This window comes from Lepisma saccharinum, chromosome 2 (genome assembly GCF_977018435.1).
Source record: "Lepisma saccharinum chromosome 2, izLepSacc3.1, whole genome shotgun sequence".
NCBI classification, from domain to species: domain Eukaryota; kingdom Metazoa; phylum Arthropoda; class Insecta; order Zygentoma; family Lepismatidae; genus Lepisma; species Lepisma saccharinum.
The window spans coordinates 152668876-152689559 of record NC_139230.1 but is presented as its reverse complement, the minus strand read 5'-3'; positions in this window follow the sequence as shown (position 1 = coordinate 152689559).

Sequence of the window (20684 nt, the reverse complement as noted above, 5' to 3'; positions counted from 1 at the left end):
TGCTTCAAAATTACATAAAAAACACTCCCATTCTAGAATTTTTTAAGTATAAAGTGCATATTCTGGCACTTCTTAATTTTTTTCCTTTTGTGATATTTTTCATAATTGGTTTATTTTCTGTGCCTGTTCTTTATGCATGGTAATTCATTTGTATGAAGCAAAGTGTGTTCACGATTTGTCTGGTAATAGAAAGGCTGGAATATGTTCCATAAGCAGTTGAGCCTAAAGTACTGTTTTGTACAGATAAAATAAAGTGAGAGTTCCATTGAAATTTACGACTATTGTTTTTTTTCCGACATGGTTGCATGACAGTTTGTGGGACTGCTATTCTGATAATTTTCCATTCTGATCAATTGCTTAGTTCTGCTGTTCTGCCTGCCAAATTCTCTATTTACTTGTGCTAATTTATGTATTCAATGTAAGAGCATCCCAAAATTGGTGTAAAATCTACCGATCATTTTCAGTGCCGAAAGTTTTAAATGTGCACTTGAATAATTGAGGGAGGGTTTTTCAGGTTTGTGTCAATAAGTTTCAGCATATCATGGCCTTAGTGGAGTTCAGTTTTTTAATAACCCATACTTGCGTATGTACGAATTTGCAGAAGAAGATTTTTTTATAGTGGCTGTGTTTTGTGTTGTGGTTTTTGTCAGGCAATGCAGCATTTGTTTCCGTCGAGAAATGTGCATGGTGATTTTTTAATATTTCTTGCAACAAGTGAATTTGGATTGTGTTAATCTTCAATAGACTACAGGACTCTTGGATACATTTTTACTGGATGATTTCTGGATATCTAAGGTATGTGCAAATCTTTATTTTGTAGTGTAATTTTTGTGCAGTGTTTGAGTTTTGCTGGGATTTGAAGCAGTATTTTAGTTCAAACTCGGCACCAAACTCATATTTTGGCTCAGATTATTCGTTCAGGCCTGGGCAAATGTTTAAAGCTGTACTGGTTTAGGAGGTTACGATAATTATGTAATAACACAAAATGAAAGAACATTGCTAGTGTAACATTAAATAAATGTCGGGACTTTAGATTTCTCTTTCCATAACAGAGCACGAGGCTTATTGAAAATATTTGATAGTTCCCTCACTAATGAAATATCCTCTGAACGATTATTGAAAGTATTTTGAGTTTTGAACTTTATTCTATTTTAAAATTCAGTTTTGTTTCATACCTATTGTTTTCACCCTTTAGTGTTTTAATGCACGGCTTGGGAGGTTGATTTGGAGAAAATAATAATTGTATCTAGTAGTCACGGGCACTTCTGGTTTGTGATAAGCCAATTAACTTACAATGGAACCATTACAACCCAGAAGTGTGTGTGACTACAAAATATTATTTTGTAGCAATCGATCGTAAGGAATAGTTTTCTCTCCATGTGACCTGTATATTCTTCCAGTGCTAAGTATATATCGGTATTGCATTGAATGTTGTTGTTTTCATGAGAAATATCATCCCATGTTATGCAGGTGAAAGATGATGCATTGCTGTGCGGTAACATATTTTTCATTTCTTCATTGTTACACTAGTGTGTTTACACACTTCACATACCCACATGTAATTAACTTGATTGTGTAATTTTGACCTATATTGTGACTAACAAAGATAACCTTCCTATTACTAGCTGTAGATTTTATGCAAGATGTGTCTGAAACATAAGTACATTCATATCTCCCCTCAAGTATTTTCATGTACACAATCATCTTTACATTTTTTTTATGCAAGTTATGGTGGTTTAACTAAATTGTGTCCAAAATTTTTAGTTGTCTTGCAAATTAATGAATGATTATATAAATAAATGCAGTAATAGCTTGGCAGGGATTTTTTCTGAAGTCTGGATCAGTAGTGCTACCAAAAATTGATTATGGGTCAGTCCCATATGGCTGCAAAATAAGCTGGCTCTTTTGAGTGGATTTATTAGATTTAAAAAATGCAACTTTTTTGGGGGCGACTGGATTATTTTTTTTCACTGCCAGGTTTGTCATGTCAAATTTTGCAAGTAGCTAAATAATTTTACATGGTGTAGCAACCAAGAGACCTGTATGTTTGCTGTTCATTCCAGTTACTAATTTATTTGCGAATGTGTCCCTATCCAGAGGCTTTGTAGTAGTGCTGTTGGCTTGTAATAAAGAGGTACTGGGTTTGATCCCTGTTGTAGTAAGTGGTACATAGTGGTTCAGATTCCATTTTAGTACTGTAGGTCCAGTGCTCATTATATATTCTAATATATGGTCAACACTAAAGTACCGCTACTTTAATACTTTCCATAATCAAACTCTTAAGTATAATAGAAAAAAATATTTTTAGAACTAAATTAGAAAATTTAACAGACCAGCCACCCTGTATTTGTCTACCTCTGAATACATATGCATGCCTCCGATTGGCGTAAAGTATCTGTCTTGTAATCTAGGGGTAACAAGTTCAGTCCCCAATGGAGGTACAGTGATTAAATTTAATTTAATTTGTAGGTCCAGTCCCAATTAACTTATCCGAGTATAAAGTAAATATATTTCTTTAAAGAATTACAATTTGTGGACAATCTTTGTTTCTGCTTCAATACCTGCTGGAGTCACATAGTGATTCAGATCCCACTTTAAACTGTAGGTCCAGTCTCTATTAGCCTTACTGTGCATCTTTGTTTCTGCCTCAGTTTTAGTCTCTGTTCACTGGGCCATTGTCTAACTGCGGAGCTGCAACCTGGTCTTGGCATCAATACTGGCCCTCAAGAGGTTCATTAGATCCAGTGGTCGAAAACTAATGTAATCCTTATTTTATATTTGTGAAGAAGCGTTTTACCAGATTTTCAATTTTAATATGTATAGTTCAAGAAATAATGGTATTGTAACAGGCAAAATTCTTTATTATATTACAGTATCATTGAGAGTAAATTTGACAAGTGTACTAAAATATGTAACTCTATTTTCTCCCCCCCCCCCCCCCTTCCTGTGTTAAACTGAAATGTTGACAGCCATACTCTTGAATTCTGTGACAAGAAATATGTATAAAGTATTCAAGTTACATGAATTTGTACCTGCCATGTAGGTAAATTTAATAAGCCTACACAGATATGAAAACAACACTTGGAAGCAAACTTTCTTTAAAAGAAACAGCCAGGTTGTTTTTTTTTTGTTTTTTTCAAACTTCTAGATACCTTGAGCAATGAATTCCATGTCAAGATGTACATTTTAATATAGAAATAAATATGTTTTTTTACGCTACAAAGATTTAAATTGAAGTTGTTTATAGAATTTAGCTTTGTTGTTGATCTCAGTTATCAAAGCTATTTTCTGAGCACTGTAAAGATGAAGAAAAAAGTTTTAAAAAACTGTCCACAACACGTAATATCAGGTAACAAAATAATAATAAATAACCTGTGGTGCAATACAATACAAACAATAACAAATTAGACTGTAGGTATTGGGATGAGGTACCGTTAATAACTGTTTTACCTCCCATGTATTCTCGTGAAAATGAAAGCACTCTTCAACTTGGTTTACACTAATCGGATCCATATTCTTTTTTATAATCCCATGTTCTTTAGTAACATGTTTCTAGAGTACAAAAAAAGTAATATGTCCAAGTGCAGGTCAACATATGATTAGCTACCTGTTACAAAATTTTAATTTTATTGCTTCTGGTCAAAATTTGTATTTGGTGTCCAGTGTGTATTCACATTGGTGTCTTAATAATTCTATTCCGCATAATACGCAATCATTTCAATAATAATACTACTAATATATTTTCTCCGTTGCAGATATCAAGTACGTAGAGTAGGTCTACTGTAGAGAAGTATATAAGATCACCGGGGTTATTGTGATAATTTTCCACATTAAGCACGAAAGGCAAACCTCATGACATATTGTCGAAGTACAAGTTTCAACACACGGTATACCCTTGTTTTTTAATTTGATTTGCATGGGATGACACATCTGAAGTATTTTCTGTATGAAGATTGTAAATATTCAAAACTTTTCCTTGATCAAAATGAAATAGCTATCTACTTATGTAGGACTCGTGGCATGGTGCTATATGCACAGAGAACTTTACTTATGTAACACTAAATTTCAATCAACATTAACTTACATTTGCATTAAGGGTGCTCCTCGATAGCATAGCTGTAATGTCCTCACCTTGTAATCTTGAGTTTGATATCCCGTGGATATACGTGGGGGTCCGGGTCCCACTTTAATATATATATGTCCAGTTCTGATGGTTAAATTGGAATGAAAAGAAACTCAAACTTGCTTGCAATAAAGCTACTCTTGATTGCTACTATTGATACAACAAAGTTAACAGATTTTCTAGGTGGAATATTATGAAAGTCTAGTAACAAAGAATATTTTGAAATCTTATTTTAATTTTCCAAGAGAGTTTGAATTAGTCTTGTTTTTAAATATAATGCCAGGAAACATACACATAAATTATCTTCAGATATTCAGAGCTATGCAGAAAAACACAACTGTTTGCTTTTTGACAAATTGTCCGATGCTGAAAAAACAAGAAATTGAACATAATTCTTGCTTTGGGGACAACATTTATTGCAACCTGATTGTAGGTACAGTCATGGCCAGATCTAGAATTTTTCTGGAGGGTGCACTTTTATTTACCCATTTTGTTCCATTTTGATGGTACGAATCTTCAAGATTACCTTTTTATTCATATATGTGTGATTGTATGACAAAGATTTGTGGTTACCACTGACATAATTTTTCTGTCAAAATCAACAAATTTGGTGTTACAGTATGGATAGACTAGGCTTCCTATGCAGTGTAAATCTCTTACCAATCTTAGGAATTCTTCCTTTAATGCAAGCTGATCAAATACAATAAGCAGCAGCATTGTGTATGTGTGGTGATAAAAATTAGTTGAAGGAAAAGAGCAAGATTCGTGGTTGAGCCTGACAGTGTCTTCTGGCTTGGCATTGTTGTCATAGTTTTTTAAGAATCTTATCTCACCACAAAAATAAATGCCAGTTGCAACCACAAAGCTCTTTCATAAGGTTGCAAACATGCATGATAGATAATGAGCCCTCTGCAAGCAAACTGCGTTTAAGAATTTTTTTTCACTCTCTTTGTTCTTACACTATGAAAGTAGCTGGTGTTATGGCAACAACTGTATTTTTATTTTCGAGGCAAGCACAAGTAGCAAAAAGTTGCAGCTATTATGATATACAGAATCTCATAAAAAATACTATACATATTTCCTTATGTACATTACATTGTGTATTTTTATATAAGATGCTGCATATTAAAAATATTTCAGGAACAATATCTTAAATTATTAATGAATGGCCTCACAGGCCCAGAAGTGGAGAAGAGGCACAAGGTTAAATGGTTGGCTTCGTACCACAGTTAAGAACACTTTACTCCATAATGTAAAGAGCATGCAAAATCACACACTGAAAATACACTAAGAATTATTCATTAATCAAGGAAGTAATCGATTAAGAAGTACATATACCCTCTGAGGAAAAGTGGTATTCATACTGATGTTGGAAGTTGGTACAGTCTATTATCAAGCCAGATGTTGGGAGATTTGATTTTTTAGTACAAGAAGTTAGTACTGTTTTAAAAAAAAATTGGGGCATGCCCTTTTTTGTGTTAACCCTTTCATTTCAATTAAATATTGTGTGAATTCAGCAATACACAGGATGTTTCACAAAATGGTCTACATAACCAGTGCAATGTCTATAATGATGCCAAATACTTTATAACAAGTAAGGTCAGAAGTAGACAGAATACAAAAACACAATTTCTAAAACATTTATCACATGCTTGGTGAAATGTAACTATATTATTATTCAATTTAGTCGATTTTTCTTGAATATCAGTATTGTTGAATTCTCGTTAGATTTACGCGAAATGACAGGGATGTTACTTTTTTCAAGTTCTGCAAGGGACCAGAAAACTCACATTGCTGCCATTTCAATTTCAAATATTCAGTACCGGTTACACTATTTTGCTAAAGTAATTTTCTTTTAAAAAATAAAGTGATTAGCAGTGTTGAAATATATATTAGTAAAGGATTGTTTCATGTTGCTTAATTTATTTTGTTCAGTTTTCATAGTTTGGTTTTGGAGGAGGAGACAGTTGCTCCTATGAACCCCCACTAAATCCACCGATGGGAACAGTAATTGCTAATAAATGCACAATATATGATAGAAATTGTAAATCTTTATAATAGAGATTGGGCCTCCCCGATGGCGCAGTGATTGCGTCGTCGCCTTGTAATCAAGGGGTCCCAGGTTCGATACCCGGTGGAGGCACGTAGTGGTTCGGATTCCACTTAAACTGTAGGCCCTGTCCCGATTAGCCTTACTGTGCATAAAGTGGACTTAAAGCACTAAATCAACCAACTTATAATAGAGATTAATTCAATTTATGCCACAGATTAAGCTAGTGACCACTACAAAGCAATCAGTATTAATTGTTCATGATTTCCTTGTTATTAAAATGGCAGTGTTGATATGGAGCTGTCATATCTTTATATAGATTATTCTTAGGAAGGGTGGATTTAAAATGGTTATTAAGAAGAGAGACTTGTCCAATTGAGGATCAAAGCAGGTGGTGCTGTTTGTGCTGCACTAACCACAAACTCCTGCTGCACTCGGAGCACTTCCAATCATTATTTCCATGCTACTTCCTTGGGCACAGACACTAAACAATGTTTCAAATTGGGATGATCATTTTAATATTTTGACCATAAGACCCAAAAGTGATCTCAGCATTAATCTCTGTTAGACAGTGCAATATGGCTTCTTCTCTGCCTCTTACACTGTAAGAATCATAAGACTGAAACTAGCAGCACTGGAAATGACAAATTTTTGAAGATAATTTATAACAGAATTTCCACATTTTTTAAAGACTGGTACCTGATGTTTAGCAATTCAAAGGCCCAGTTCATAGGCAGAAATTTGTGCCTAAACAATGACATACTGGTAATGTATCTTTGTAATCAAAGGTTCCTGTGTTTGATACTTGGTGGAAGCACATAGTAGTTTTGATCCCACTATAAACTGCATGTCTAGTCCCGATTAGATTATTTATGCATAAGGTGAACTCAAATCAGAAACTCAATCTAGGCAGAAATTTGGGGATGGGGTCAAGGAGTATCTTTGTTTCATGTATATGTCCCAATGTGTATATCTATCTCTCTTAGGCTGAAAGTGAAGTTTGGTATTATGTTGTAAAAAAAAATTGCATGTTACTTTATTTTCAATGTTTGAGTTCTGTGCAATTGTTGAATCATATTTTTACATATGGCAGACCCTTGCTAACTATATCTGTGTCTGTGGCAAGAATTAAATTCAGTGTCCCTTGTCCTCATTTCAGTAAACTTTTGTTTCTATCAGAATTATTTTTGTCAGAGGAAGACAAATTTGACAGTAAAATCTTTTAGAATTGTTTATGTATTGTTAAAGAACAAACTATATTAACTTAATAGGGTACCAATACTCTTTAATGTATCTTTGATGTGACTCTCAGAGAAACGTTTTTTTTTTTTCAGTAACAAAGTTAGATACAGCATATATTAAAAACATAATTTATTAATATATTTTTTGACTCCCAATTGTTTGTATTTCTTACGATCTTTTTGTTTCGAAGATATTAAGTCAAGACTCAAATCATAAGCCACAATGTGGGTATGAGCAGACTGTGGTGGCAGGCCACAATGAAGAACACAACACACACATATCACAACAGATAGCAATGTTTGCCTGCAATCTTTCAATTACCATACATACCTTTATTTGTTAAAAGTTCAAAGTGTATCGAAATGAATGTGAATTTTGCAGCAAGAGCAATCATGTTTTTTTCTAGATGGAAAGACAAAAACTTTGAATTATTGACTATTACTAGACTGAGGACTTAGTTGGCTTTTATTGAAAATACATGTCAAAATAATTTTTTTCATATTTTTGCATATAGAATATTTTGAGAATTTATCATGATTGTTACTTGTCTTAACCAAATATAAATAAGTTTTTTCTAATGGGAAGCCAGTTTGTATAACTATTCAAAGAAGCGTCTCCTCAATATGTAGGAACCAATCACTTATTTACAGTACAGGGGATGTCTGGGAGAAATTACATGCATTGTTGGATTCTCCTGAAATCTTGCCATTTTAGGATTATTTTTGTTTAGTCACAATTTTTTCAAAGCTCTAAAATAACAATAGAAAAAATTCATTTTGAGTTCAATATCTTGCATGAAAGTTCTGAATTCCTAAAAAATATGAATATCCAGTTTGAGAAGGGGACATGCAGATGATGATATAGATAAAGTCCCATTTACTTTACTCTTAATGAGGAAACATTTTATTTAATGATGTTTTTCTTGACTATTGGGAGTGGTCCCAGGTTCAATACCCGGTGGAGGCACATAGTGGTTCGGATCTCACTTTAAACTGTAGGCCCATTTCAGATTAGCCTTACTGTGCATAAAGTGGACTTAAACCACCAAATAGATCAATTGACTATTGCGAGAGGAGTACCGTAAGCGGGGGTGGATATCCAATCCTTTTGTACCATGTGCCATTCTCACTGTGGATGGATGCTGGGAAGAGTTCTATGTTATTGATATCGAAAAGTCATTCCTGGTAATGTTTGTTAGGAGGAGGCGAGAATACTTATTTACTTGGTTTTCCAGGTGAATAATGAAGTAACAATATCTAATGTTGCCAACATGAAATTCACTCCTGTTACATCATCTTGTGTAATCAATTCTGGATCTACAAATCTTGGGCCCCCCGCAAAATATTACCAAATATTACTACCTTAATCTCATGTTGAGAAAGTCGCATATAAGGGCCTAGAGGGTGGTTCAAAAGTCCCTTAACACCCCCTATAAAAAGTAAAAGTGTTAGGCTGGGTACAATTAGTCGTGATAGACACAGATCAGGCTTAGGGTGAACCACATTGGTGTGTTCCAACCAAGCGGACGTCCGCCATATTGAATTCAACTCAAAATTTTTAAATGGAAAGGGGGTGGTGATATAATAAGACATGTTTTCTCACACCTGAAAAATGATAATTTGTTTTCAATCATGCAGTCGTAATGTTTTCCTGATTAAAGACAGGTTGAAGAAACCTCCACTGCATTTCTCGTGAAATTCTATCCTGATTTGATTCTAGTCTGACTACGACGCAGGTAACCCAGGGTGGGGGATCTAAGGTCGGAATTTTTCCGGCTTGTCCTCGCATAAAGCGACTCTAGGAACAACCCGGCCTCAAATCAACTGGTATCCGTAGGTGGTAAAGGCGGTCGCAGCGTGGAGGTGATGTGATCAGCACCAAGATGGCTGACATCGAAAATGTGTGGGGCCCACATACCCTAAATATGCCTTCATGGCACAGGGAACTTTACCTGTATATGTTGTATTTGTTTCTGTACTCCTGAGTAACTGTTTATTTTTTACATACGCATATACGAACCCTCTACTTCTGTATGTCAATCGCTGAGGGCCCCTCTAAAGGCTTAATTTGTAGAGATATTTTTCAGCCTACAGACTGGTGTGCACAGAGAAATGCAGGAGATTGTTGTAAATCTTGAAAAAAATTTTGAATATTTGTTGAATATTTCAACATGATTTATTAAAAGCAGTTTTGATGTAACACATTTAGTAAATATGGGTAGCTTTACATATTGTAACATTTTCATGTTCTGTATGATAGGTGTTTTTGTAATTGTTCACATTAATTTTGCAATTTTTTAGTGGATTTAAGTGGTATATACATTGCCCCTCTTTCGCCATCTTTCTTTTCTCCATCTTTTCTTCTTTCTTTCTTAATCTCTCTCCCTACTTTCTTCTATCTTTTCTCTTTCTTTCTTTTCTCCCATTTTTTGTACACAATTCACAATTATGGTTTCCATGCTGTGCATTTGTTAAGTCTTTCAAAATAGCTTTTGGACTGTTTACACAAGGCTTTTTTTTTTCCCAAGGGAACATTTACAGAACCTGAAGCAAAGATTTTATTAGCCATTGTAAGGTTAATTTGGTTATGTAATTTGTATGTGTTTGTGAAAATGGGTCTTTTTAAACAATAAATGTATAGTTTAGACTATACTGGGAAGTTCTGATTATGTAGTGTGCACAACCTGCAATGTTTTCCTCTTGTGGTACACCATTTCAAAAATCCACCATTTTCCGGTAATTTTTCATTTTTTTGTATCTTCAGTCACATGTAACATGAGCTGTGTGCTAGATATGAATGCAACCTAACGTGTCTCTCTTCGTAGGGTGACCAGACGTTCTCTTTTATCCGGACATGTCCTCCTTTTTAGGTGTCTATACGGCGCCCGAGCGGATTTTTTAGAAATCGCTAAATGTCCTCATTTTTTTAAAAGAGTATAGCATTGACTATAGCAAATGTGCTGCATACAGAATGCTCCACTTGGGGCGCGTTAAGTGTTCGAGCATTGCTCGCCTAGCGTCTGGGTGCTCAACACGATCACTTTCCCGACTGTCATTAGTAGGGGCGCGTATATTTAAGACACTAATAACCTCTGAAATAGACACCAAAATTATGAAAATAGGCCTGGATCACACGGAACTGGATTTTCAGTATGAATGCCCTAGTTGGCGCTGGACTGGCTACCCATTTGCTAGTTTTCGACTCGCATGGTACTTGTTCCCATAAGACATTGCGCAGAGCAGACAATCGGTAAAAGTGGACGAGCAATTTGAAGAATTTTGTAGGAGAATTACTGCTTTGTGCTTTTATTAAAAATTGTGAAGGAAAAGTATGGGCTAGAGATTGGCTCGAGAAAAATATTGTAATTAATGCATACTGAACAAGCTTTTTAATTAAATCGACTCGGGTATGCCGTCTGTGCGGTATGCATATTCATTATACACGAGATTCGCAGGATTCATTCATAATATTTTTAAAAAATCAAACATTTAATTTAATACACTGTAATAATAAGGATTTTCATTTTCTGCTAATCATATTTGTCACGTACACATCTTATCGCTTTGTATAAATACCTAAATATTAATGAACTGAACACGAATGTACTGCACGTAATCTCGCTCGCTTTTTTTTTATTGAACTAACAAAAACAGTCAACACTCGGTAACCGCAGAGAAAAAAAACTCCCTTTTCAAACTCACAGATTATCTTCACATGGCCAAACTTTGCTCTGATTGGCTGTTCCACAGAATCCAGTCGAGGAAAGCCAGTAGCAATGGGACTGCTCATTGCCAAACTTTTCCGCAACCCCTGTAGTGTCCCTAAAGAATTTCTTTCGTCATCTGGTTGCCCTAAGCTTTACATTGGAGCTCGATAGGATGGCTATTCAAACGTTATTTTCAACGAAGAGAAGAATTTCTCGTGTAAATCGATAACAAAAATGTGTTTTTAGCAAACATTTAAGATCATGTAGCAAGTCATAAGTTTCCGAAAATTACATTCTCTTGAACCTAAGAATTAATATATTAAAGCGCAACGGCAGGGTAGCTCAGACGGGCTAAATATAGTTTGTTTATGCACAAAGAGCACTAAACTTCACGTGATTTTAGTCGTCCCTGCTGGCATGTGTCTATAGTACAAAAATTTGGATTTTTACACTACGCTATGTTTCCTCTTGTTTCGACTTGCGAGTATGTGTAATTCAACGGTGGGGAGTAGGAATCGGAGAAACTCACCAAATCACAAAGAAAAAATATATTAAGTGAGTAAGCGCATGATATTTATTATTATACACTATGCCTTATCCGATAACTTAATATTAACTAACATATGTTTTATTTGTATTAAGCAGACATTTGCCACCCGCATTCTCGTCCTTTTTATTTTGGGTTACAACAAGAAGAAGACCTAGATGTTGCGAGACATGAAACAGAATATAAAATATATTTTGTAATAACTATTCTCGATAAATGTGTGTTTAAAATAGATAACCATATTTACTAGCCATGAGGAAGGATTTGATTTTAAAATTTTGGGTGCGTCAGCACTTAGGCTATTCTGCACCCGTCACATTATACGAGGTCCAGCCCCTTACCTTTACTAAGAACAACTCTAACGTTGCATAAGTGAAATCTTAAAAGCTTAAAATTTTCTGACTTCCGTTAAAAGCTGAGGCTGTAAAGGGGCACTCAGCACACACAAGAACAAAAAACAGGACAACACACACAAAATTATACTGCCAGTCGCCAGAGCCTCGTTCGTGTGCAAAATGCATTCCAGGGTGTACTACGTGGAAAATTACCCCTTACACCCCATGAGGAAAATAATGATATCACTTAATAAAAGGAGTCAATTATTAATAACTATAAAAAATAAAAGTACAGTCGCGTGGAATAATTATGTGTTACTCTTTAACACAATCACAAGAATAAAGCACTTAAATTGTGAAAATTACAAGTGCTGTGCAAATTTGAGTTCCGATATATTTTCTGTTGTTGACGATCGTCTTATTAAAATTCTCAGTTTCACAGCACTGATTATTTATCTATCATGTTCCGACAATTTCTGAGGTTAAGATGAAATTAAACTTGCAATTTAATGTAATAGCAGCACGTTCAGCATCAAATTCCCCATGTATTTAAATGGGAGAACAACTGCCCATCAAAAGCTTAGGGACACAACAGGGGTGCTGCCACCTATAATAGTTTGCTTTGGCCACGCCCATTAGAACATGTCCTATTCCTCCAAACTAGTCATCCGGGCAGGTAGCCAGTTCATCACCAACTAACTTGATATCCAGTTCCGTGTGATTCGGCCTTTAAAAAGGCACCATAAACTAAGAAAATGCACCCTAAAATTAAAAAAAGCCATTAAAATAGGCAATGGATGTGAACTTATTTAAATTTTATTCTTACAATGCACAGTTATACTGCATTAGCACTTCAGTTTATACATGAAAGTGCGCTAACAATTAACATACTACAGTACTCTTTTGATTGAAATTCACATTTGCAGGGAATTGTCAGTTAAAGTAATTCTCACAAAAAGAGCTTGTGCTAACGACTGTGCGAATTTGAACAAATGTTGAAAAAACAATTTGCACCATTGTAACAAAAAAAATATTTAAAACAATTTGCACCATTGTAACAAAAAATATTTAAAACAATGTTCCAATTCAGACCATCAAATCTGGGAATTCCAGTTTTCAGTCAGTACGACATCAACAAAGCCTTGCATTATTCAATATAGGGAAAGCCAAACGCACGTAAAAAAGCTGAAATATGCCAAAATTCCAGAATATCCATTTTTTGACAAGATTAAGCAAAATAGGCACTAACCATCAAAATAGGAATTTATAGGCACTATAAAAATGTGTTTTCGGGTATTTTATTTGTTAACGTAAACAAGCTCAGGGTATTTTGATGCAATACACTTGTGTTCCTTGGTGGAAGGTTTGTTTGGTGTGTTAATATCACTAGGCTGTTATCAATAGTTCCAAACTTATTGAGTCCTGAAGTTAGCTCTGAGGCTCATTTCTCATATTTGGATCACATTTTCTGTTGCTCACCACGTTCTTCCACAGACTATAACTCTAGAACTATTTCTCGGAGGAACCTAATATTTGGAATGCAATCCTTCCGGACATGATTGAACCTTCATGCCAAATTTCATCGAGGCCCTGGTCGATCTGACGTGGAATGACCCTAGTGTAAACAAGCTGGGGGTATTTTGACACAATAGGCGTGTTCCTTTGTTGGAGGTTTGGTGTGTAAACATCACCAGTCCTGAAGTTATCTCCGAAGCTCATGTCTCAGATCTGGGTCACATTTTCTGTTGCGCACCACCATGGGCGCAGGGGGCCGTGCCCCCCCCCCCCGGAAAATGAAAGTCAACCAAAAATTATATATTTCACACACACAATTTCATTTTAGCCACAATAATATGTGTTAATTATTGCACGAACATCATAAATTCAAATTTAAGCAATTTTTTTAGGGAACAACACTATTAATGGAGAAAATGTGCCTTTTTTGCCCCCCCCCCCTCCCACTGGAAAAAATACCTTCCTTGCCCCTTCCTGGAAAAAATCCTGCGGACGTCCATGCGCACCACCTTCTTCCACAGGCTATAAGTCTAGAACTATTTCACAGGGGGAACCTAATATTTGGAATACAAGCCTTCCAGACAGGGGCGCCGACTTGTCAAAATTATTGGGGGGGGGCCTCTGATCAATGAAATAAATGAATGAATGACTCACTCCCTCCCTTTTTTAAAAATAAAAATTACGTCTTCGTATAGCAGTTTTTAAGCAGCTATGATATTCCTCATGCAAATTAAATGTAACATGAAAAACGTGTGTCTGCTCATTTGTTTTTTAGATAAAAATTAGCCTACTTTTCAATAAAAATGTTATGTATTTACATTAAGAGGCCAACATAACAGTTTTATGCCGACCTCGGTAGCAGAGTGTGGTCGACTCAACTCGATTTGATCCGGAGAACTCGGGTTCGAGTCCCGGCGAGGGCATGTTTGTGTTTTAATGTCCGCAACAGACTTGTAAAGAAAGGACATGTGACGGGTGCAAATAATCTTATTGTTGGCGTACCCTTAAAAATAACGAATATTTACAATATTTAACAGTTTTATTTAATTATTTACATAAATGCTAACACAAATCGTAGGAAAATTAGTTTTACTTTTTTGTTCTTGCTAGAATATTTTACTTTTTAAATTTAAGTTTGCAATAATAAAAAAAACACATAGCACGCCGTGCTTTAGCAATAATGCCTTTGATCATAGCCGTTCCCGCTTTCGCAATACAGATTTTTCATAAGCTTTCCTTGCGTACTTTACTGCCAGCCAGTGTTAAACTCAAAGACTTGAGAATTATTTTCCCCTTATTCTTTGGATTAGAGGAAGAGATTTCGAGGATAACTAAATATCCTACATATCAATATTGCCTGAAAGTCGTGTTTACGACCTCAAATTGTTTAGATTTCACTAAACAACATACTGGTATAATTGTCATATCACTTCGTTATTTTGAAACTCTTTTTAGTAAAAATGTTAACAATACTCATAATTATATACTTAGTATGTAGTAATAAGTCATGTGTTTTGCTGTCTCCGGTCATAGCCCCCCCCCCCCCCACAGTTGATAATTTAGCGGTCTCAGACCCCCAAAGTTGCTGATCTAGAACATTTCAAATGTGTATATAAAGTTAAGTTCATGTTGCACAATTCAGAGTAAACTTTACAAGAGAAGCAAAATAATACATTAGATCCTCTTAAGCAAAATTATTTGAGGGTTCTGGCCCCACCCCCCAAGCCCCATGGAGTCGGCGCCTATGCTTGCAGACGTGATTGAATCATTATGGCAAATTTCATCCAAATCCAAAACTATGACCTGAAAGCCCTGGTTGATCTGACATGGAACTACCCAAGAGCATTTATATATTTTCCTTATTTGCTGGTGTAAGTGGATTGATCATCCGAGAACCACTCCACCCTCCTTCCTTGCACCCCCTCGGCCGCAGTCACTGGTGTTCAAGGTTGATTCTTCATATCATGTATATCTGATCTAAGACGACGGTGGTCCGTGAATACCTTGGGGGGGGGGGGGCATAAAGCCCAATATAAATAGACTTATAAGTGAAATGCAGCACCAGCCTTCTTATCAAATTACAACATAAAGATGTTAGTCCGTGCATCTTTCACTGTTCATCATCATTATTATTATCAGTAAATATGGGTATTGTAATTGTGTAATAACACCCTTGATAAGAAACTTAGAATAAATATTTGACACACTTTAGCACTTCAAATACTGAGCACTGGGGGCCCTGAGCAACGAATGTTATTTAAAGGTGGTCCGTGGTAAATGAAAGCATAAGAAGCACTCAGCTAAGACACACACAAGGTGTTCACGGCAAATTTCAGAAGTCATGATATTAGAACATTAGGACTCCGGTCTTGAAAGCCAGAAAATGGCGGCAATGGGACTTGATGTGCTGACCACACGTCACCCAATGAAAATGTCGCTTGGTAGGCCTTGGTCCACAGAGGACTGTTGCGCCACAGAGTTTAGTTTGGTTTAGTTCATATTCAAATATATTGTGCAAGTGTGTCTTTCAGGTGGTCTCCGTGGCGGAATGGTCAGCATCACAAACTATGTAGGCAAAGAAAGGTCCCAGGTTTAAACCCTGTTACCCTTCTGTTTGTCCCTTAATCCATATCGACGCAATTAAGCCAAGAGGTACAGTCATGAACACAGTGGCGTGCCCAGGATTTTTGAAAGGGAGAGGTTAGGTATATTTTTTTTAGTATCAGCCCCCATTTTGCCTTCTTTTCCTGCTTTTGACGTTCTTTTTTTTATTTAGGAATACTGGGGTAAAGGGGTGGGGTTATATATCCCAACCAACCTCCCTTGGACACGCCACTGCATTGACACTTCTGGGTTGTCACAACCCATTGAGAGCAATGGGATCATTACAACCCAGAAGTCTCCGTGACTGTGCCTGAGTATGGATATTTGTGTGTCCATTCATTAATTCCATCATATCATCACTCATCCCCATCTTCGCAAATTAGCCAAAGGTGGCACAAGAAGCGAAGTAAAATAAAGCAAATTAAATCACAAAAATCTCAACTGTAGTGTACCAAAGCGACGTAGAATGACCAAAATAGAATGAAAGATAGATATTTAGTGTGTGACTGAAATATTTTACGAAACATTCATTTGGTCTGCCTTACAACTCTTAGGCACAAGACAAGTTAATTATTAATTATTATTTATTAATTTATTATTATTAATTATTGCGTATAGTGAAGATTGCGTACCAAGGAAGCCCTCACAATTAAGAAACTAGTCTTCTATGTGCCTCATGTACTTTTAAGGGGGCAAATATATTCATCCCAGATGTCATTTGAAAGTTTTATGGGGATACCGTAAGCGTAGCTACAAACTAGTTTTCGATACGTTAAGTCTAAAATTTTCAAACTGGAATATCTCTTTGGTCGACCGTAAACCATGCTACATTACATCGCATCCCAAGTGGGTGCTTGAACTGCGTAGGCTGACTACTTGGATAGAGAGAGAGAAAGACTGCTATATATGGAAGCTCAAATAGAAACTGTTCTCTACTCTTGTTCGACGAGGAAGATTGAATGAACGTATGATGGATGCCAGGAGTAAAGAGTACAAGTGCCACGTTGAGAGAAAGCCAGCGGGCAGCCCTTCGGCTCTGGCTCGGCAACGTTGTCAGTTTCTCCAACCGAGAGAAAGTTGATATGAAAATATGAAGCCTCTCTTCTTCCTAGAGAGCATGCACACAGTGCTAACTAAGTGTTGCTACACAAATTCTCAGCAGCTTGTACATTTTCTTTACATAATGTCCCCTTCATTACAACAAATTTTAACACCTTAGTTAGTAAGGTGTAGATTATCCTAAAATGCGCGCTCGAAATAGGAAAGTGTTACCTATTTAAATGTAGACGTGTTGAGGTTTGTGTGTGTAGTTTTGAAGTAAGCTTCACTCAGCACTGAGGGCTCTGGGTTCAAATCTCGGCCTTGTAATAAATTTTGCCCAAAAATAGTAATAATTTAGGCCTTTGTACATCATTTAAGGTACTCATGATCATTCAAATTTTGTAAAATTTGAAGCCATTGTCAGGATAATTTAAAGTGGGGTCCTGGTTTTTAATTTCCACTGGATATTTACCATGTCAAATTCTTCTGTTATGATAAGGAATTTTGAAAATGAAGTGAACCTTTTTTCTCCTTTGGTAACGATTAGAGCTAGGATTTTGATGACCTTAGAATTGCCAAAAAATGACCTTTAAAAATACATTTATGACCTAATACATGCAAGAAAATGCCCTATAAACTTAGAACGATGACCTAAAAATTCTGAAAGATTTGTAAAACAAATTTATAAACTACCAAGAGAAATTCAAATTACAAATTAACGTTACAGTATCTATCACATGTTGATTGCGTATGGTAGTACAAGTAACAAAGTTCACTTTTTGTAATCTTTTACACTTTAAGTACCGAGTTGCAGGTACACAACGAAAATCATATGAAAATTTTCAAAAGTGAATGATTGTCGGTTTTTGGACAAGAGAGCCTTGTACACGGAAAAATTTCTCTCGACTTCCACCGACACAAGAGGAGCGTACTTGAAATGAACAATATCACTTGCTGTTAAGTCACTTTCAATTCCATAGAGTGCAAATTGCTTCCCTGACAAAATGTCCGATACAGAGCACAAAACTTTGTATCCTTTGATATTTAACAATAATCCGTCTGGCGACAATATATTTACTGACAGAGGGGGAAATCACATTGTTTGAGCTGATTGTTACACAACAGCTTGTGTCAACAATACTGCACAGAATTTCTTTGTTTCTTCAAACACGGTCATTCAGAACTTCGCGCTGAAGGCAATGAGACGAGAGTTGGGAACATCTCTCCTTGAAATAGTTACATTTGTTTGTAAAATGCTTCTTCTTTTACCAAAATGTAGAAAAATGCATAAAATGACTTTTAAAAGGCCGAAAAATGACAAACTGTTTAAAAAGTTTTAAAAAATGACCTTTACTCCAAAAAAGGGTCAAAAAATGCAAAAAAAATGCCCTAACAAAGGCATCCCAATTAATTCACTTACGTGTAAAACACATTTCTATATACTTATGCAATGTTTCTGCCTTACCAAAAAAGATGAATTTGCATCAAAACCCTAGCCCTAGTAATGATGGTGTTCAGTCAACTCTCTTCTACATACATACTATGGGAAAGGGGGTAAGATTGGGTGAGGTTCAATTTTTAGCAGCTAGAGGGCAGAAAATAACAATAGTTAAAGTAAAGTGCTTTGCACGACGCCATGAAGGCGTATAGGTGGTGTGGAGTTAGGGCTGAAGGTGGGGGTAATGTGACCACCTTTACCCCCACACTTTCCTCCAGGTACATCCACTTTATATGACGCTGGGTGGGCGCTGGAGCCCCTTGAACAGGAGGAAAAAACCGTAGTTCTCCCTGCCGGAGATCGAACCCTGGTCTCTCGCATGGTAGTCAGACGCCCTAACGACTGAGTTAATGGTAAAGTAATTCATTATTATTTATTATTATTCAGATATACATTTAACCGATAAAGAATTACTTTCTGAACGATATGTAAATTATGGATTGATGTACAGGCATGGGAAATAATTTGTAGCATATATATATATACACACCTCACATGCTAATATCATGTAATTTTTACCCTGATTTTTTTTATTATTTTCTAATAACTGGTGTAAATTGTTGTAGTTTTAGGATGTGTTTTAATAATTCTGCAACAACACTCTTTTAAGATTTAATTCTAAAGTACAGTTCTCTCTTAATCCTAGGTTAATTATAGCTATTGGCGAGATATAGGTTTTATGTTTTCACTATTTTTAATGAAAATGTGAACAGTAGGTATTTATAAGAAAATGAATGGTAACAACACAAATGATGTAAAGTACTCATGAGAGGTATGCTCGAAGAATCACATTACTCAAATTGAAAATAAGGCAGTGTCTTGACCAATTATAGAACTTTTTTAAGTGTAAATTGCTTATTACACCAACGGCAGGGTGTTGAACCCGTTGCTATGCCCCTTCTTCACTCGTCCCTAAGAAGGTTTTGATTTTCAACATTTCCTGCAAACTCTGTCTTCTTTCTCAGATAAGCAATGTGATATTTTAAATATTTCTAGCGTGCGTATGTGGAGGGAGGGGAATGTAGGGGTCCAGTAACATCTTCTGAAGCATTATCGCTGAGGGATGTTATACCAACAAGAAAGTGCCTCCCCGATGGCGTAGTGGTAACGTCGTCGCCTTGTAATCAAGGGATCTCGGGTTCGATTTTCGGTGGAGGCACATTGCACAGTGGTTCTAATCGCACTTTAAACTTTAGGTCTAGTCCCGATTAGCCTTTTCTGTGCATAAAGTGGACTTAAAAAACAATTCATTGGGAAAGAGGAATGCAGTATCCAGATGAGAATTCCCTCCGCATCCCTTCTTCAAATACCACATTTGAGCTACCGAGCCTAGCTCTTGCCTATTTGGGGAGGGGGCAGGAAAGGGTTTTTAGATCACCCAACGGGTCGTCTAGGATAATAGTGAGCACGGCTATTCGTTCTTTCCACATTCAAGTTTTTGAGGAATGAAACTTTGTTGCTTCTGGGGCAGATGATGTCCTCTACTAATGACGTATTTATTTCAACTCTTGAACCTCGCGGTATGGAAAACAGAGTAAATTAAACTAGTATTTGTATTTTTGTTACTTTACGTTCCTCTTCTTCTCACTTTCTCACCACTTGACGTGCTCTGCCACTGAACCCACAAATAAAAATGGTGTAGGGACTATTTGCCTACTCTTATCTTTGCTGTTGGCTGTACGTGGTTTCGGTCGTTGATGATGCCTTCCCAGACAGGTTTCTCAGACGTTCCATTTTTTTTGGTTAGGTGTCCCGTTGTCCCCAGAAAAGTCTCGGGAACTTGTTTGTTCTATATTTTAATGTTCGAAATTGCTCAATTAACCTGACCTCATTCTAGAGAACTCATGTGCACAATCTTGTATTCTATCTTCCTATGTAGTAAGGGACTATACTCTGGCTTTCTCTCTCTCTCTCTCTCTTTCGTATAAAAGAAAGAGGGAAAGAAAATCTTACTCTGTCCCTAGTTCTTTCTTTCTTTCTCTCTCTCTCTCTCTCTCTCTCTCTCTCTCTCTCAACATATTGA